Below are 13,512 nucleotides of genomic sequence, written 5' to 3'. Positions count from 1 at the left end.
AGCCGTATCAAAATGACCATAGAAATAGAAGCTGATAAACCACACTAATGTAACTCAAATGTGAACACCATGGGTGAAAAAGATTTTTGACTCATTTAGTTGACCTCATACATGGGCATAATTGTAATGCTAAGTAGCATGAGCATATGTGCACCAAACAGTATAATCATAGGTCTTAAATGAATTTTCTTTGCTACGTGAGAAAGTCCAATTTTGAAATTAAGACCAAATAGTGAAAATCAACGGTGAAGATCAATAGTCGAAATCATATATATCACATGCATATTGCAAATATTCTCTTCTGTAATTCCAAGAATTTACTTAGCTTATATTGCACGAAGAAACGCCATATTTCCATACTGAAGGAGGCTCAAAATGTTAAAGCCCGACACGGACCGTGTTTCGGTGATGCCTTCATCAAGGGGCCGAAATTTGCTGTGAATGATAACTGTTGCAAACTGGATGGTGGACCCTTGGGCCGGCCTGGTGGAATAGAGAGCTCTGCTGAAGAAGGTAGGCTGGGAGGCGGAACCACAGCGGAAGTACGGAAGGAGTCTTCACCCTGGAGATATGAGATACCCCCAGGAGGAGCCCATAGGGATCCGGACCACTGGGGCTTAAGTGACAGCAGTGGGACTAGCAGAGAAGATGGAACTTCACCCTGGAAGTCCAAGATCCCTCCAGAAGGAGCCTGTAGGGACCAGGACCACTGGGACTTAGGAGATTAGTGGTGAGACGAGTAGAGAAGATGATCCGAAGGTCAAGGCAGGCAGCAGGCATGGAGAGTCGAAAGCGAGCTGGGGTCAGGAGCCAGAGTAACAAACCAGGGGCTGGATCAAGATCCAGAGAAGCCGGTACAGGAACAGCAAGAGCAGAATCAGGAACAGCAGGATCCAACACAGGGACAACTGGAATGCAACTAGACACTCACCAGAGAGACCTCGTTGCAAGGCAGCTCCATGCAGGCAGACACCAGCTTAAATACTTTGCCGGCATCTGACATCAGCTTGGGCGCTGTCCAGCACTTCCAGGTGCTGGACCTTTAAATCAACGTTCCTTGCGCACGTGTGTGTGCCTCTGAGGGGGCGGACTCAGCAGCGGGCCACGGCAGCATCTCCCTCGTGGAGACGCCACTGCCATGCGGCCTAGAAGGCCTGAAACGCAGCAGTTCCCAGCGGAGCCTGGAGCGGGGAAAGGCAGGTAAGGACCCGGTTGCTAGTCTAGCGACTGGGACCGCAACAGATAACAACAATATTTTACAAAACAAAAATACATACTTTTAATACTTGCAGACGACACTCAATGATGTAGTACTAACATGTTGTGAACGGCTTTTCTTGCCGACCTGCCGGTAGTGCATTTCCTCAGCCAGAGGGGCCGCACTCATGCCAATTTTTAAAAGACAAACAGCCAATGAAAAAATGCCACGTGGGAAAAAGATGACGTCAGTAGTTGCTACTGTTAAACAAGCCCTTTAAATGATAGAATACCATACAACCTAATGGTTTAAATACATCAGTAGAGTGGTATTCTATCATTTAAAGGGCTTGTTTGACAGTAGCAACTACTGACGTCATCTTTTTCCCACATGGCATTTTTTCATTGGCTGTTTGCCTTTTAAAAATTGGCACGAGTGCGGCCCCTCTGCCCTACCGGCAGGTCGGCAAGAAAAGCCGTTCACAACATGATAGTACTACATCATTGAGTGTCATCTGCAAGTATTAAAAGTATGTATTTTTGTTTTGTAAAATATTGTTGTTATCATTCGCAGCAAATTTCGGCCCCTTGATGAAGGCATCGCCGAAACACGGTCCGTGTCGGGCTTTAATATTTTGAGCCTCCTTCACTATGGAAATATGGCGTTTCTTCGCACAATATAAGCTAAGTAAATTTTGGAATTACAGAAGAGAATATTTGCAATATGCATGTGATATATATGATTTCGACTATTGATCTTCACCTTTGATTTTCACTATTTGGTCTTAATTTCAAAATTGGACTTTCTCACAAAGCAAAGAAAATTCATTTAAGACCTATGATTATACTGTTTGGTGCATATACGCTCATGCTACTTAGCATTACAATTATGCCCATGTATGAGGTCAACCAAATGAGCCAAAAATCTTTTTCACCCATGGTGTTCACATTTGAGTTACATTAGTGTGGTTTATCAGCTTCTATTTCTATGAATAGTATGGTACCATAAAGGGGAAAAGGATACCAGTAGAGGCAGGGGTTCTCGGGGCATCAATAGAGGAGCAAAGCAGCAGCAAGAGGAGTGAGAACACTCCAAGGCTTCAAAATAAAGTACCAACAGTGGTATCTGCCCCCAAAGGCAGCTTGACAGGGGCAAATTGGCACCAAGGATAGCATAAATATCCTAAGTGACCATAAAGTGGGAACAAAGCAGCAAACGTGGCAGGAAAAACCACAGGGCATAAATAGTGGCATGAACACTACAAGGCACTATAAGAATTGCAAAGCAATCATCCATAGTGTCACAAGGTATAGCAGCAAGACAGTGTGGAAGCAAGACCCTCAAGATGTAAGGCCTGGTGTAGGCAGGTATACTGAGTGGCAGAAAAACCCCTAAGGTGCAGAGTCTGGAGGATAGCAGCATGGCAGAGTGGCAGAAAGATGCCCAAGGTATAGATTCTAGGGTATAACATAGCAGAAAAGCAGAGTGGCACTGGGGTCATGCCACTCACATGGAAATTCTGGGAACCCAGTGAGGGCAGATTGATTCTCAAGAAGACCAACTTTTCCATCAGCACTGCCTGCTCTTCCTGGGGGTTTCTCTGAACACCTTCAGTATCATCTACCTCCCCTACTTCCACATTGGAAGCTAAGATGTTATTGACCAAAACTCCAAAATTCTCCTTGGCTATCAGCTATTCAATATCTTTTGATTCAGGAAATCCATTTTTGAAATTACTGCCTCTTTTGATACAGAAGCAGTAATCATGGAAGTGCATGCTGCTGGTTTTGGGTGTTGCACCTCTGCTGCCCCTGTCCTTGTTCCTGCCCTGCTATTGCCAGCCTCAAAAGACGCTCCCACCTTTTGCCCCTGCTCCAAAACAAGAGGGTGAGGAATAGGTGGTGGTGGTGGCGTATGCTCTCCCAATTTTAATTTCTTATGACTTGAGATGGCTTCCAGTTCTAGTTTTCTGTGGCTAAAAATGTCTCTTTTAAGTTTAGTGGCAGACCTTCCTTTTGCCTAAATTTTACTACTGCCTGTGCTTCTGACAGACTGGGCTAGATCTGCAGAAATACCCAGTCCTCTGCTCTTGCCATTTTTCTGCCCACTGCCATTCCCTCCGCTCAACTTTCCTCACAATGGCATGATGGAATTGAAAGTGACTACTGAGGGGGAGGGGATGATGTTACATTATACTTTATTGATACTGTACAGTTCATTAGTACCACTCTACTATGGACTGTCTATCACATGCACACTCAATCAAGTTGACAAATTAAATTTGCTTCAGTGCTTAGCAAGCACAGTGCCAACTTGCCAAGCAGAGTTAGTAGCTTGCTAGTGGGTGGCACAATCTCTGTCTTTCTAGGGCTATCCATCTGTGTGTGTGTGTATATGTGTGTGTCTCTTTCTCTCTGTCTCACACACACACACACACACACACACACACAGTATGTATGTGTACTGCTCATTCACTCCTTTTGCACACTCAACAAAACTGTCAGAAAGAGAATAAACTGAGAAGGCTGGCAAGGCTGCTTTCTTCTTCTGTCTGCAGGCAAGCAATGCAATGCAGTGTGCATAGATAGATACAAAAATCAGTGTTCACTGCTTCTTTATCTCCCATCCAATGCCTCTATCTCTTTCTCATAGTAAGAACAATGTGACTGTAATTAAGATAAGGAAAAGCCATTTTCCAATTCCAAAATTCTTCTCATTATTTTTCAAAGCCTTTATTTGACTCTAAGATAAAATAGAGCTTCTCTGCATACAATCAGACCTTTCAGTAGGAGGATGTCAGAGTCACATGATCCAGATATCAGGTATAGGCTAGAAAAAATGCTTCACCGTGGTTGGTTCTCCATCCTGTCTATTTGCCTACTTCTCTTACCTCTGCTCTGGCCAAGCTGATATCTCACCCAGGAATTAGATGGATTCTATAGTTTTCAATGGACCATAGACTTGAATGGGAAATATAAACAGATAAAATGAAAATTTTCATTTGAATATGTGGACAGCTTCTATTTCTTTTTGATTTTTTTTTTTTTGGGGGGGGGTCTTTGAATAAAACCAAAATGGACTCGTTTGTAGCAATTTATCTATTCATTTCAAATACATGCACATCTCTAATATGCACAAGACTTTGCCTAAATGTGAAACAAGATACCTCTAGTGCTTCACTGGAAATCTGTTACCCCAATTTTTGGAAAATGTCAAAGCTTGACTGTTTAGGCAGGCCTTCCTTTAGACCCACAATAGAGATATCCTTTATGTAATACATCTTGAGCTTACCTTAAAGAAAAGATGAAATATTAATGCTTATAACTAAATAAATAAGCAAATAAATAAATAAATAGTTGGTTGCATAGTTATACAGGACACTCTCAATTGTACTGAAAATGTTGATAGAGTTTCCTTTCTATCCTCTACTAATCTCATAATGATCATGTTTGATAAGTGTATTTTTGACTGATACCATATCTGAAATGCTATGCCCATTTTGCTCTTACTGGAGGCAATAAAGGTTGACTATAATTTGGTATATATTTATTTGTGTAAAAAATATACAGTGATCAGATCCCTGAAATAATCAAAAATTGCAAAAAAGAATCTAACAATAACTAGTTTCTAAATACATAAAGGTGAATTTTAAAAGACCTATGTGTGCCGAAATTAGGGCATGCATGACTATGTCTGTCCAGTGCTCACTGAATAGATTTTATAAGCTGCCCAGATATGTGCATATCTCCCACTGTGCGCAGAAATAACAAGTTTCCAAAAAGGGGTGAGGCATGGGTGTGGTCTGAGTGGGGCATGAGCAATCCTGCATTTTACCTTGAAAGTAGCACGTGCTTCGGAGTCCCTTGCTGTGTAACATTACTTTTGCTGTGAATGACATGTAAGTAATAAAACAAACAAACAAAAAAAGAAATCTACACAGATCGGTGGAGTTTTAAGGGTTAGGTCTAACAGGGGGCGAAGGAGGGTTTTTAAACTAGGGCGTTTGGAAGTCATATCCCTTAACTGGGCAAACTGGGAATGCACTGGGAAAACTGGCAATGACATCGGCGCATGTATCTTTTAAAATTCCCCCACTTACCCGGTAGAAGCGGGATTTGCACACACACAAGTGTGCGTGTGGCCGGGTATTTTATAACATGCACGCATATGCGCGCGCATGTTTATAAAATGGCCTCATCCCTGGATGCGGGCTGACGAATGCGCGCACATGTGCACCTGCGCGCCATTTTCAAAGTTCCCATCCCTGAGCTCCTGAGAAAATAAGCACACTGAAAGCAAATGTATCTCTTTGGCAAAAGTAACAGTTTATGGAAAAATTGTGCTTATTTCAAATTGGTGCAAAGCATCATAAATCATATAATTTCCAAAAATGCACATTCGTAAGGGCATCACAACAAATTAACTGAATATGGTTTTCAGCAAAAGCCTGATAGAATTTTGATACTAATCAAACATATAATCCAGAACATCCCCTCTCTCCCCTGTCTCCAACGGCACCCTCTAACCTAAACTTCTCCAATACATAAGACACCAATACATTTGTTCCTTATGTTTATTGCCTCGTTACAATGAAAAAATCTCAAAGCTACCATTTTCTTTCTTACTTTGCTAAAGCAGATTTGCCAAGCACAGCCTAATGAAATCAACTCAGGTTCTCAAACCTTAACAATCATGTCCCCTAAAACAACTTACAGTATTTGCAAGAAAACAGCATGCCTTCTCTTCCTGGCAGCTTCCCCATTTAGCATTCTCATCCAAGTTCCCTTCCTCTCTCCCCTTTTCTTTCAGCAGGTTTAAAATGACTATGAGCTCCCACCCACGGGCAATCACATAATTAATCAAAACACACCTGCAGTTGTTCACGGAACAAAAGAAAGCAAGGCCATGTCCAGCCTCCACCTGAGTGCACCTCGGTTAGTCAGGAGCGAGGCACAGAGACATTATTAGACTCTATATTGCTGATTAGGATTCTGCAGTTCAGAGTTCTAGTAGCTATATTGGTCCTGGATAAAAAATGTTTTTGCAGATTTGAATGCTTTTTATTAGACCAACATAAGGATTTTGAGCACCAGTTTTTGTACATGAGCTTTGAAGACCATAGAGACCTATCCTTTTGATTTCTGGGATCCCAAATCATTTCCCATATTCTGCCCTGATCTCACTGGACTTCTTCATCTGCCCAAAAAAACAAAACAAAACACAATCATTATCCACACTTAGAGAAGACTGATAATGTTTTGTTTTTCTTTACATTTACTTTTATTACTTTACACCTATCAGCACGGCTGCTATATGGACAGCTTTTATTATTGAAAATACTAAACAGCATTCATAAGTTCCACTTTAAAAAAAATGCACAACCAATAAGAGCAATATTATTTTGAATAAATAAATATAGATGCAGAAAAACTATATCCTTATCAGCTATGTAACAGTGTGCCTCACTATGTACTTCAAATTGAAAGTTATGTAGGAAGTGCTGAGAATATTAAACTTCTGTACATCTCATAAAGCACCACATATTACCATATGTTCTTAATAAAAGCGTTATAATTCCTTATGGACTAGTGTGAGTGTGTGTCTGTGTTAAGGATTAAAGGGTGGCAAATGTCAAATTGTCACTTGTCTACGCATTTAGTAGCGAATACATTCATTTTTGCCCACAAAATCAAGCATGAGTGAGCAGAATATGGTATACATCACACAAATCAGTAATTGATCAGAGATACAGAAATAAATATGATTCACATAGTTTACTTACAATCCAATGTTTTTATTTCATTAGAACTTTCATTCACCCTTATGAACGTCCTTGTTGAACTGAAATATTGGTTTGGGTGTGAATTAAATAGATGTATTTTGCTGTGCCTTTTCACTTACTCATTTTCAACTTACTGTATGAGACTGCAAACTACTATAGGGAATGTCATCCTGAAGTGAAGCACCCAGTCATTAGATGCAGTTTTTTTTTAATCAACTTTGATTGGAATCTTAATAAGAGTGTTGCTATCAAATGAATGCTGATTGTCTTCATTTGGACTTTCTCTATTTTTCTTGCTCCTTAATATAGATGTTACTGAATGTTTCAAAGAAAGTTATAATAAAAAAAAAACAGGACACACAAAACATACCTTTGATAGGCATGATAAAGGTATATAAAAAATTGATAGCTGCATTATATAATATATTTGAGTCACTGAGAAGCATACCTGGGAAGTCTCCAGATTTGACCCCCAGGTTCCATGTCTACGGGACACCAATCAAGATCTCTTGGTCCTAGTAATCACCTCCCATTCTCAAAACTGCCTCTTTCCTCTGTCTATGTTGAGCAGATGACAGGCACTAACACAGAGTTTGGGGCAGGACCTAGGAGGAAGCTCTGCTGCTAATTCTGCTCTTCCCATTTCAAATTGGTTTATTCTGCTTGCCAGAACCAATCAGCAGCAAAAGGTGAGGCAGTATTGTTTTCATCTGCTGCATGGAGCAGGGTAATGGAGGAGAGGTGGTGGCAACATTATTAGCGAGAAGAAAGCAAGAGAAATTGTGCACGTGTATGCAACCCTTTGTTGGGGAGTTCTGCTTCCCAAGGGCACACAAACAAGTTTTTTCTCTGGATCTGCTCCGGCTAGTGCTTCTCCCACACATGACTCTCTGTTCCAAGGGTGGATGCTTTTTTCACGGGGGAAAACTAAAGCTTATGGCCCAGGCAGTGGAATGATTTTCCTGAGCGTGTTGTCAGTTACTGCATCTCATGGAGTGAGACACTGGGACAAACCAGGCAGGACAAGGCACTGGGTGTTAAATTAAAAGTTTACTGATTTTTTGACAGTTAAATTAAAGTCCGTTTTATCCATAATAGATTATAGCTGACTGATGTAGAGATGTAGGTTTTCCCTCTGGACATGTGTCCTTTAGAGATGTGCATTCGTTTTTTTCCGAATTGGAAAATTTCAACAAAATTGTCCGATTCAGCATGTGTAGGGGAAAACGATCGGGATTTTCCCATTTTTTTTTCACGAAAATTCATTTTTGGATTAGTGCGTGCTAATGGGGAGTTAGCGCGCACTAAGTCAAAAAATGATTTTTCGCGGGAAAAAAACCTCCCGAACCGCAAAAAAAATGACATTTCCTGCGGCGGCTGAAAAACGGAGAACAAGACGAACACAAAAAACAATTCACATCTCTAGTGTCCTTTATCCTAGGTATCTGGGTTTAGCTTCAAAGTTTTTCCCAGTGGGCCAAAGGGAATCCTATGGGAGGGTGTCCCCTACCTGAGTTCAAGTTCATTCACAGTCACACAGCCTGTATCCTGGTCCCATAGGGATAAAGATCCCATTGAAGTCTCCAAGATCTTGGTTCTCTTCAGGGTCTTAGTGATCTGTGACTTTTCATGCAGGAAACGTCTTGAGCTATTGGGAACCATATGGGGAGAGATGGATCAAGAAACCTCCCCACAAAACAATACCAGAATACTTGTTTGCCACAAAAAATTTATCATTGACTGCTGCTATACTGTTACTGGTGCTTGCCCCTTCTAGGAAATAGATTAGGGCTCACAAGTCTTAAGCCCTTGTCCTTTGTGTCCAGGGAAGCCGTCTCCAAAGGGTGCAAGATTTAAACAGCAGTCTTTTCTAAAAATAGGATACATTTTAACCATCAAAACTCTCATGATGTCAAGTACTGTCAGTGGATCTTGCCTCACCTATGGAGCAGAGTGAGAGTCATAGGTCTTCAGTTCCTTCATGGGAGTCCCCAAAAAGGGATCCAGCAAAAATCTATCTCATTGCAAAAAATATGCAGGAGATCCTCCAGCAGGGGTTGCACAGTGAGAAATCTCCCCCAAAATAAGTTTCCTGATAAGGCAGGAAGGCCTCACCAGGGATATGAAAAATAGCATCCTTAAACTTCTGAGGTTAACTGAAGCTGACCACCCTGAATATTAAATTAGCCTCACTAAATAGGCAGAGACAACCAATCCCAGCCCTCCAAGTTGGGAGGGGATGAAGAGAATGGAAAGTTCACAGAGACTTTGACTTTCTAATCAGGGACTTAGAGCAACCTAGTGGCTGATCCAAAGGGTGCCACATGTATGAGTGAGAAATCAAAGGGAGTCACATTGAAAAAATGGCTGTGTGTGCTGGGGGCAGAGAGAATAGTAAGCAAGAGCACATATGTGTGTGGGTGCATCAGTGAGTGAGAGCAACAGTGTATGAGAGAGAGAGGTATGGAAGTGAGAGGGGGGAGAAATTAGGATGAGTACTGGAGTGGGCAGTGAGAGGAGATAGAATAGAATGGATGTGTGTGTGTGTGTGTGTGTGTGTGTGTGAGGGAGCAGTGATAAGAGGAAGAAAGAGTGTGTGTGTATGTGTGTGTGAGAGAGAGATTAGTGAGAGCAAGAATGTGGAGGGAACCAGAGGATAGTCTAAGGAAAGGAAGAGATGGGTAAACAAGTAGAAGGACAGGAATGTGGGAAGAATGAGAGGGATACCCAGAGGAGAAAGTTATTGGAAACAGCAAAAGAGGAGAGAAGGAGTTTGTGTGGGGAGAAAGAGAACAAAAGTGTGGAAAGAAGAGACAGAATATAAGAATGGGGAGGAAGAGAGGAAGGATGGAATAAGATGGAGGAGGAGAGGACTCTAGGTTGGGGGTGGGGCAAGGAATGATGTAGAAGGGGGTGAAGAATGAAGGAGAGAGTGAAGGAGAAACAGGAGGAAGAATGGTGAAAGCAGAGCAGGTAGGGAAAATAGGAAGAGAAGAAAGAAAGAAATATCAGGAGAAGGGGCAGAAAATAAAGAGAAAGTATTAAAGTATCCACTGCTGAAGGAAAGAGATAAAGAAGGAAAGAAGAGAGAAAAGTGAAACAGAAAAGAAAAAAGAAGGAAAGCATCAGAGAGAGTGAGCGAGAGAGAAACAAAAGGAATAGAATGTAGAAAGAAGGAAAAAAGAAAATTCTGAACCAGAAAATCAAGCTAGAGAAACAAAAGATTGGAAATGATTTTATTATTTGATAGAGAATATTTATTAAGAATAAAGTAGTTCCCTGGGTGGAGAGAAGGGGTGGAGAAAGCAAGAAAGTCTGCACTGTCCCATGGCCCTGCTCTTCCATTAACCTCAGAGTGTGCAGACCTCAAACTTTCCCAGGTCTGCCAAGCAGAGTCCACAAGAAGTACAATACACCCTGTATGCTACCCTGAGAGAGCTCTGGATTTGATTTCTGAGCCTATCTTCTGATCCGCAGGTTAGCTAAGGATCCCCATTCCCTGTGGCCAGAGAGGGAGACTGAGCATTTCCACAATGGCAGACTGCATGTGCACCACTTCTGGAGAATACTGCTGGTTGCAGCCCTTTTGCCAAGCACTGGTGCTGCAATGGCAGGGCTACAGAGACATGGGGAAAGTGTTAAAAATAGGACCTCCCGCCTTTCCATAATAAATGCAAATAAAAGCTTATGGCACCATAACTTCTGCAGAAGCCAGTTATGATGATACTGGAAGTCCAAACAAGTAGGAGGAAACTTGCCACTAGAAAATCTGGAAGAAATACAATATTTTAAACCAAAACTTGACATCATATCCATCTATATTCAATAGGTAAACACATTTCTGGGAACATTTTGTTTCCTCCACAACCTTTGGTGAAACAAGTAGATTTTAACAAGCTGAACACAAATATGCATTTATTATGTCTGTGTCACGTACCATTTGCCAGAAAAGTGCAATATACATTAAGCATTGTTACGTGTCTGTAGCAGCATAAGCTATAATGGCAATGTTGACACCAGAAAACAAAACTAAAAATGTTTTGCCTCAGATTTTCTTTTGTAATCACTGTCCGACGCTTCACGGATGAGAGTCCAACAGTAATCACCCAGCATGGAGGGGTTCCACTTGCCTTGATACCGTTTCTCCATTTTGACAATGTCTTGATGAAACTTTTCACTATGTTCATCACTCACAGCACCAAGGTTGTCTGGGAAGAAGTCCAAGTGGGAATGAAGAAAATGTATCTTCAATTATATGTTGCACTTCATCAATTTGTATGCCTGAAGTAGATTTTCAACCTGTTCGACATAGTCTGCTACCTTATAGTTGCCTAGAAAGTTACAAACGACATTCTTGAAAGCTGTCCACACAACACGTTTTGTACCTTGCAGAAGACCATCAAAGTGACAGTCCTTCATCACAGCTCAGTTCTGTGCTTTCAAAGTAAACTCACCACAGATGTAACAAAACGTGTCATGGCTATTACTACATTTGTGTGACATTTCATAAAGTATATGAAATTAAATCCACAAGCTTTAAACTCAACAGTTGAGTTTTAGCGATACAATTCGCTGATTCACACAGATGTTGCATCGGAGACTACTCATTGCTGCTGCTTATATAAGGCTGTGTCATCATGGAAACAAGTTGGAATCTTGCAGCCGAGCTGGGGCTTGCCCGAGCAAGTTCTGGCTTGATCAGGCAGAGTTTCTTGGTGTATTTTAAAAAAAGTTAGTCTCTGTTACATGTTATGTTGCTTTGGCCGTCAAAAATACGACATGAATTTTAAAAATCATAAAAACTACAGTCCAGCAAGAAAATATATGCTCGTGAGATTATGTTTTAAAATTTTGCAATTATTGTAACACTAAATTGGCCATTTCTCAAAACCTTATGTGATGTACACATTTTGAAGTAATATCTGTGATCAGCATCAAAAAATCTATTTGGAACACCAAAAAGCCTGAAGGAAACACAAACTTTGTTTACCAGTGGGGATGAATACCATCATATCTATTTAAGGTAGCAATGGAGTCACAATATCTATTCTTCAGCTCTCCAGAACTGTCTTGGGAGATCAATATCAGAATGTGAGCCTACAACTGCATTTCAGATATTTAAAAGCAACTGAAAAAATTAGGAATTGTTACTCTACATACAATTGGGCATTAATATTTAGGTTCTCCTTCCACCATAGTAAGTGGCCTTTTAGGAAGTAATATATCAGACATACATTTAAAACTGTATACTATCTTTCAAAAAAATCTGTTTAATGGAAGCTGCATATTTTGCTCATTAATTTTAAATCCTTGTTTGGCAAGCACTGCCTCTTGAAATTATTAATCATGCCTGAGGTAGCCTTGCCATCAGGAAGGATGCTATGGTATATATATGAACACACCTCAGCTACAGGAGCTCAGTCTCAAGTTCCCTACAATTTCAGAATAAAAAAAATGGCAAACTGCATGTATTCCTGCACAGCATATTTGTTCTGTTAGTCTGTTTGATTTTAAATTTACTATGGCCGTGTTTCCCTTCAAAATTACAAAAATCTATTTTTTATGTTCTGTGAATCTAAAAAAATTATATGTTCCATAATATAGGTAGTCAGTTCATTTGGGGGGCTACAATTAGAACAAGCAAGGCTGGTTCCATGGCAATACAGGTTTCAGAGGAAGCCACAGCCAAAGATGCCAGGCCAAGGACTATTGTTGTGATGGCATGGGAAGATGGAGAGAGTTAAAAAATGGGGGGGGGGGGGGGGGGGGGGGGAATCTGGATAGTTGCAAATGATCTACATCTGCTGAAGTTTTTGCCCCAAAAAATGGGATAGAAAAGAAGTTCAATTTAAATCAAATTATCAGTTCAAGAATAATATAAAAAGAACATTTCAAAGTGTGTGTGTGTGTGGTTTTGTTTCTGGAATATACAGAAACATAGAAATGATGGCAGAAAAGGACCAAATGGTCCATCCAGTCTGCCCAGAAAGCTTCCCATGGTAGAATCTGCCGCGCCGTGCAGGTTACCCCCATGTATCAGTCAGTTTTGCTTGACGTGCACTGCTTATGGACTTGGCCGTAGAAGCAGTCCTGTGTTTTTTCCTTAATGTCAGAGCATCAGTACCCCAGCCTGTAAAAAAAGGGCATGGCTCGTGTTGGTTGTCCCTGAATCAAAAATTATTTTTCTTTTTAGCCCGCCCCCCCCCTTCTTCGAAGCAGAGAGCAATGCTGCAGTTGCATCAAAGGCATCATGGCTTATTGATTAAGGGTAGTAATCCCACGCTTCTACTAAGGGTAGTAACCGCTGCACTGTGTTGGTTACCCCCATGCTCATCAGTTCCACAGGCAGTAAAAGTCGGGGGGCCCTCAATGGTTGCTGTCTAAATCCAATTCCCCTTTTCCCCTGCCATTGAAGCAGAAAGCAATGTTGGAGTTGCATCAAAAGTATCAAGGTTTATTTGATTAAGTGAAGTAACCACCGCATCATCAAGTTACCCCCATGCACACTTTCTTTGTTTCCTTTAGTCCGCAT

This window comes from Rhinatrema bivittatum, chromosome 3, assembly GCF_901001135.1.
Source record: "Rhinatrema bivittatum chromosome 3, aRhiBiv1.1, whole genome shotgun sequence".
NCBI lineage: Eukaryota > Metazoa > Chordata > Amphibia > Gymnophiona > Rhinatrematidae > Rhinatrema > Rhinatrema bivittatum.
Note: the sequence above shows the minus strand (reverse complement) of the source record.